The 6,274-nt window shown below is 40.2% G+C and overlaps 1 pseudogene; it reads right to left on the bottom strand.

The window, feature by feature from the left end:
* Positions 1 to 703: 703 nt before the first annotated feature.
* LOC103259818 lies at positions 704 to 1,255 on the bottom strand (annotated as a pseudogene).
* Positions 1,256 to 6,274: the final 5,019 nt, after the last annotated feature.

Below are 6,274 nucleotides of genomic sequence, written 5' to 3'. Positions count from 1 at the left end.
GTGCACATGAAGCCACAGAGAGCAGGGCTCCAGATAGCCCAAACCATTCGACCCTACCCCACTCAACTGCACCCCACCTCATCCAGTTCACCTCAACCTTCTCAACCCCTCCCCCACCTCACCCCTGCATCACTTCACCCCACCACACTCCACCTCACCCTATCACCTCAACACAACCCCATCACAACCTTATCAATCCTAGCCCACCTCACGCTACATCACCCAAACCCTGTTCCAATCTCCTCAATTCCACCCCAATTCTCGCCACTTCTCCCCAAGCCCCTCAACCTCACAACACTTCACCCCACTCCAACCGAAGCCCCTTGACCTCACCCCACCCAACCCCATCCCACCACTTCACCCCGCCTCACACAATTTATAATGGGAAGACTCATGTGCTTCCCAGGGGCCCATGGACTACCTTTTCCCTCCATCCCCGGAGATCCTGAACTACCTGGTGATGGGCCTGGGTGGGTGGAGAGACTCCTAGATACCCGTTGGAAGCCTGCATGGGATCTGCAGGCCTGCATACATGTATCAACTGGACACCTCTATTGCTTGAAGAAACAGACAACTTTATTGGAAACAGGGGCAGAACTGAAAGGAAAATGCGAAAGGGGGCGCTGTACGAGGGCAACAGGCAGGCCCCGCCTCGTGGCCTGAGCCGGGAAGACACTCATGGCCGCACAACCACAGTCTCGGCTCAGTTCTCCTTGTGGAGGTTGCCCAGGGTGAGCTTGTCAAACAAGTACTCTGCCAGGTCAGCTTTCGTGGCCCCCATCTTGCGCAGGTTGGTCAGGTAGCCCCCCAGCTCCCTGATGGTCCAGACTTGCTCATGCAAGTAGTGGCTTTCCAGGAGGGCGCACAGTTGGGGATCGCCCTTGTCGGTGGCTAGCTGGTGCAGCTCCAGGAAGCCCTGGTTGACGATTGTCTCCAGAAAGAAGGCACACTCCATGGCCTTGAGCCCGCTCTCCCAATCATCGCTCTCCGGCCTCCTGACGTGGCGCAGGGAGATGCGGCCACCGCGCTGGTTCTGCAGCTTCATCAGCTTCTCGGTGCGCTCCCTCTTCTGGAGCGAGTGGTGCAGGAAGTAGCGGGCGAAGTGCTCCAAGGCCACGTCGTCACGGTTGAAGTAGAAGGCCATGGACTCGTACACGTAGGAGGCGTAGAGCTCCAGGTTGATCTGGCTGTTGACTTCGGCCTCGCAGTCGGGGTGGTAGTTCTGGCGCACCTGTGATGGCGGGGCAGTGGCCATGTTGGGCATAGCTAACAGCACAGCCAAAGTGGGGCGCTGGCGCGGGTAGCGGAGCGGGCAGCGGCGGCGCTGGTGGCCGCGAAAGCGGGAGCCTCGAAGCACCGCCAGGGTGGAGTAGGATGGCAGCTGTCGGAGGATGTCTCTGGGCCAGGCGGTGGCGATGGGCGTTGTGTCTTCGATGGGACCGGAAGTGGATAGTGGTGGCGGTTACTGGGTAGTGGTGGTGGAAACAGGGGAGGGAGGGGGAGTGGGGGGAGGGATTGGGGGATTGGGTGCACAAGCACTGAGTTCCGTCTGGAATCTGGGCGACATTGCTCTGTGACCTTTTGACCTATAGAATATTTTTAAGTTATTTATGAACGTGAGTGCAACAATTTTAAGTGGAGTCACCCGGATTATTTCTTAAACCAATTTATTTGAAGATTGACCGTATGTGATTGTTTCATTAAATGTAGTGGTTTTTGGTCACAGATTTAATATTACAATACTCTGTTTGAATGGTAGCTACCTTCAGTGACTGCAGCATCCATGCCAGTGACATTTCGGATAACCTCCTTATTCGTTGCCTAGACCTTATTTTTACCGGGAGGCGGCTTTTCTCCTGCTCATAAAGTTCCTACTTCTCTGGTGGCAAAGCACCAGCCCCCAAAGTCTCAAACAGTGGCTTTTTCCACATTTCCATCTTTCTCGCCGTTTTTGAACTTGTTCTTCACTCCTGTTACTCTCTCTGGTATCTTAATCTTTCAACACAATCCTAGAAACACTTTTTGCCCTGTCTGGAGCTAAAAATGGACAATTCTAATGTCTCTTCCCTGACATCCTATATTTGCTCACTTCCTCCACCTAGATAATGAATATCTTTTTCTTGTGAGTACAGATTTAATAGAGCTTCAGTTGCATTCTTAGCAAAAGCACTGCATGTGTTCACCCCTCCAACCTCCTTTTACTTCCACTTCACTCAGCAAGACTTTTCCTTTTAATCCTTCAATTAGGTTCTATGGCATAAGCTGCCTAAACCATACAAAATGTGATCTCTTCCTGAATTCTCCACAAATCATTCTTCTTCCACCATTAGAAGTGAACTCACTCCACTTTCTTCCCACTGGTCTCAAGTATCCTTTCATTAATTAATTACTTTATTTTTTCAACAAATATTATTAATTACTGAATACATCCCAAACATGAGTATCGTATTTGAGGATAGAGTGGTAACAAAGAGAGGCACAATCTCTGTACATCTTAGGGCTGTTTTAGTGGAGAAGCAGACCAAAACAAAAACAAAATTCAAAAAATAAAAAGCCTGCCATCTTTTCTTCCTTACTATCTCAAATAAATACATATACAATATAGCACATGTATATGGAAATAAAAAAGACAAAAAAGTATTTTTAGAATTCAAGGATTTTATAGTGGAAGAGATAAGATCAATCTACTTAGGTATTTATAATTAATTTGTTTGTGCATTAATTCAGCAACAATTTATATACTCCAAATGTATCAGTAACTGTGTTTGAATATGAACATACAACCAAGGTACAAGACCAGATGACAGAATGTTATGTGTTCTAATGTATTTTTAAAGTCATAACTTTAAAATGCTTATTTTCACTTAAAGGTTTATTTGTATGGCTTTGATTAATGTATCTTTTTTGGCATACTTTTTTTCTTTTGGAAGCTGATACTATTTTATAATCAGTGTTTATGAAGAAAGTTGGAGATTAAATATCAAAATCATACAGTATAAACTTATCTTGGCAGATTTAGAGGTATTTAATCATTGATTCTGTAAAAAAACAGAATAACAACAATGTCTATTTGATTATTTGAATTTTTGATGATTTGTTTTTGATGATAGACTCCTACACTAGAGATGGAAAAGAATCAATTGATCAATTTCTCAGTGATGTAAAATTTCACTTTGTATTGGCTTAATACTAGTGTAATATCTTATAGACTTAAAATTTATCTGGGAGATTAAATTGTAGATGTCACTGTAAGAATTCTTTCAAATAGGAAGATGTCTTGACTTTGTAGAACATTTTCTTATTAATGTTCCCCAGATTACTTAGTAATTAATTTGCCCCATGATTTTATTTTTCAGATATTTGAAATCATGCTGCTATTGTATGGTTATGTGTGTACTGAGAAGTGATGATGGTGTTTCCACAATAATCTCATCATTAACTTCTAGGGAAATAGTTAGCTGTTAAATATGTATAATAGCTAAGAGAAACCTAAGACTTAAAAAAAATCTACATTTCTAAGGGAAATAATAAACAAGCATGGGCTGGAAGCTCAAATTTTCATGAAGGATCTGTACATGTGTGTAAGAAAAAGTATGCCATTCTGTTTTGCGTTAATTAAGAATATAAAACTAAATAGAAATAAAAAACTTCAGAGCAGATCATATTTTTAAGAATATGAATATAAGACTATAAGATAAACGATTCTTTGAAGAGTTTGGGGTCAGTATTTGTACTAGTCAGGGTTCTCTAGATAAATAGAACCAATCGTGTGTGTGTGTGTGTGTGTGTGTGTGTGTGTGTGTGTGTGTGTGTGTGTATCTGAGAGAGACAGAGATTTATTGGGAGAGAGAGGGATTTATTATTAGAATTGACTCGTAATTATGGAAACTGACAAGTCCCACGATCTGCAGTCAGCAAGCTGGAGACCCAGGAAAGCTGATGGTGTAGTTCCAGTCTGAAGGCTGGCAGGCTTGAGATCCAGGGAGAGGTGTTGCATCAGTGTGAGTCTGAATGCAAAAACAAAAACAAAAACATAAACAAAAAAACAATGTTCCAACTTGAAGGTAGTTAGGAAGGAAGAGTTCCCTCTTATTTGAGGGAGGATCAAGCTTTTTGTTCTACTTAAGATGTCAGCTATTTGAATGAAGTTTACACACATTAGGGAGGGCACCCTTCTTTACTCAGTCTCCTGATTTAAATGTTAATCTCATTCAGAATCACCTAACACTGGTAAGGATGGCTATCATTAGTAAGTAAAAGAGCAACAAGTGCTGGCATAACTGCAGTGAAAAGGAGACTCTTCACCACTGTTGGTGGGAATGTAAGCTAGTTCAACCTCTGTGGAAAGCAGCATGGCAATTTATCAAAGAACTGGAAATTGAGCTTCTATATTACCTGGATATATCCCAGGAATATATCCAGAACATAAATGGCTGTATCAAAAAGACATCTACACAGGCATGTTTATTGCAGTACTATTCACAATAGCAAAGACATAAAACTAACCCAGATGCTCATCAAGAGTGGACTGGATGAGAAAAATGTGCTACATATACATAGTGGAATATTATGCAACCATAAAGAACAAAATCATGGCCTTCACAGTAACTTGGATACAGCTGAAGACCATCATATTAAGTGAACTATCTCAGAAACAAATAACTGAATACCACATATACTCACTCATAAGTGGGCCCTAAACACTAGTCACACTAGCACAAAGGGTGTTAGGTGATTTTTAGGGTGGGATTGGCAGTCACTGGGCACTGCTAGGGGAAGGAGGGAGGGAAGAGAGAGGAGAACATGTGGTGACACATTGGGCACCTGCTCCACTCTCAGGGGGAGAGAAGGCCAGCTAGAGCATGGAACCTACTTATGTAGTAAATCCTTCCTTGTACCCTGCAACTCTAAAATTAAATATTGAAACAACAACAACAACAAAAACCCCAAATCACCCTCACAGACACACCGAAATATTTCAGCATCCAGTGGGGACTCAGTCATAAGTACAGAGTGAACAAATACAAATTCCAGTACTATAATTTGTGAACACTTTTTGTTTTGACTTTAAATTTCCTTCATCATTTAAAAATGTCATAGCACTAATAATTACACGATTGATGAAAGACTGAAAGACGGTAAGTTCTGACTCAGTGTCAGTGATTAGTTCTTACCCATTCGTTCATACATTTCTATTGAGCACCTATCATTTACTGGATATTTTTATAGGTACCAACATAAAAACTTGTTCTATAAACTCCTCATATTTGCATTTTTTGCAGCTATGTGATATTGAGTGTTCTATATAATCTCTTTTTGAAAAAGTAATACATGCAGTAGGCTTAATGATATATTAGTGGTGGGTGACTTATTTTCTTATCTCATTCTCCATGTGTGTGAGTTTTTATATATGTACATATGTGCATATGTGTGTTTGCATATATTTACACATTTTATGTATATATGGATATGAATAATCAAAATAATTTTTTAATGATAGTAGTGAAAGTGATACATCAAACCAAAATCAGTATTACCTGTTTCTGGGCTGTTCACACTATATTACTTCATTATCAGAGAACAGTCCTGAGTGAATTTTTATTATTATAACCCACATTTTGCAGATAAAGAAATTGTGTGTTAGACAGTATATAACATTCAAAAGCACACATCTTTTTATTGTGGTAAGACCACTTAACATTAGATCTACACTCTCAACACATTTTTAAATGTACAGTACATTATGGTTGACTATAGGTACAGTGTTATACAACAGATCTCTAAAGGTTATTCATCTTACTTAATGGAAACTTTGTATCTGTGGGCTAGTAACTCCCTTTTGCCATCTCTATAGCCCTGGGAAACTATCTTTTCATTCTTTGATTTTATGTATTTGATTATTTTAGATACCCTGTGTAAGTGGAATCATGCACTTTTAGATGGTCATGGGACAATTGTCATTTTTACACTAGCAAATGCCATCTAGTAGCAATCACACTCAACATGATTCAAAACACAAATGCAAATATAAACACTGAATTTGTGTGGTTGTATTGAGCTATAATACTTAAAGCGTTTACAGTAATTTTTCATTTAGATGTAAACACAAAATGGCATTCTCAAATACAGGCTAGAGAACACTAAATTAAAATTGTATGTATGACCAATGTAAAATGAGTTGCTAATAAATTAATAATTAATAAGTAAATATACTAATACATTTACTTTGAAATATTTATATGTATTTAATAATTTTTAAGAATATATTTACTTT

The sequence above is a fragment of the Carlito syrichta genome, unplaced genomic scaffold (genome assembly GCF_000164805.1).
Source record: "Carlito syrichta isolate Samal-C Ts95f unplaced genomic scaffold, Tarsius_syrichta-2.0.1 Scaffold303025, whole genome shotgun sequence".
NCBI lineage: Eukaryota > Metazoa > Chordata > Mammalia > Primates > Tarsiidae > Carlito > Carlito syrichta.
The sequence above is the reverse complement of the archived record's forward strand: the minus strand, read 5'-3'. Positions and strand labels throughout refer to the sequence as shown.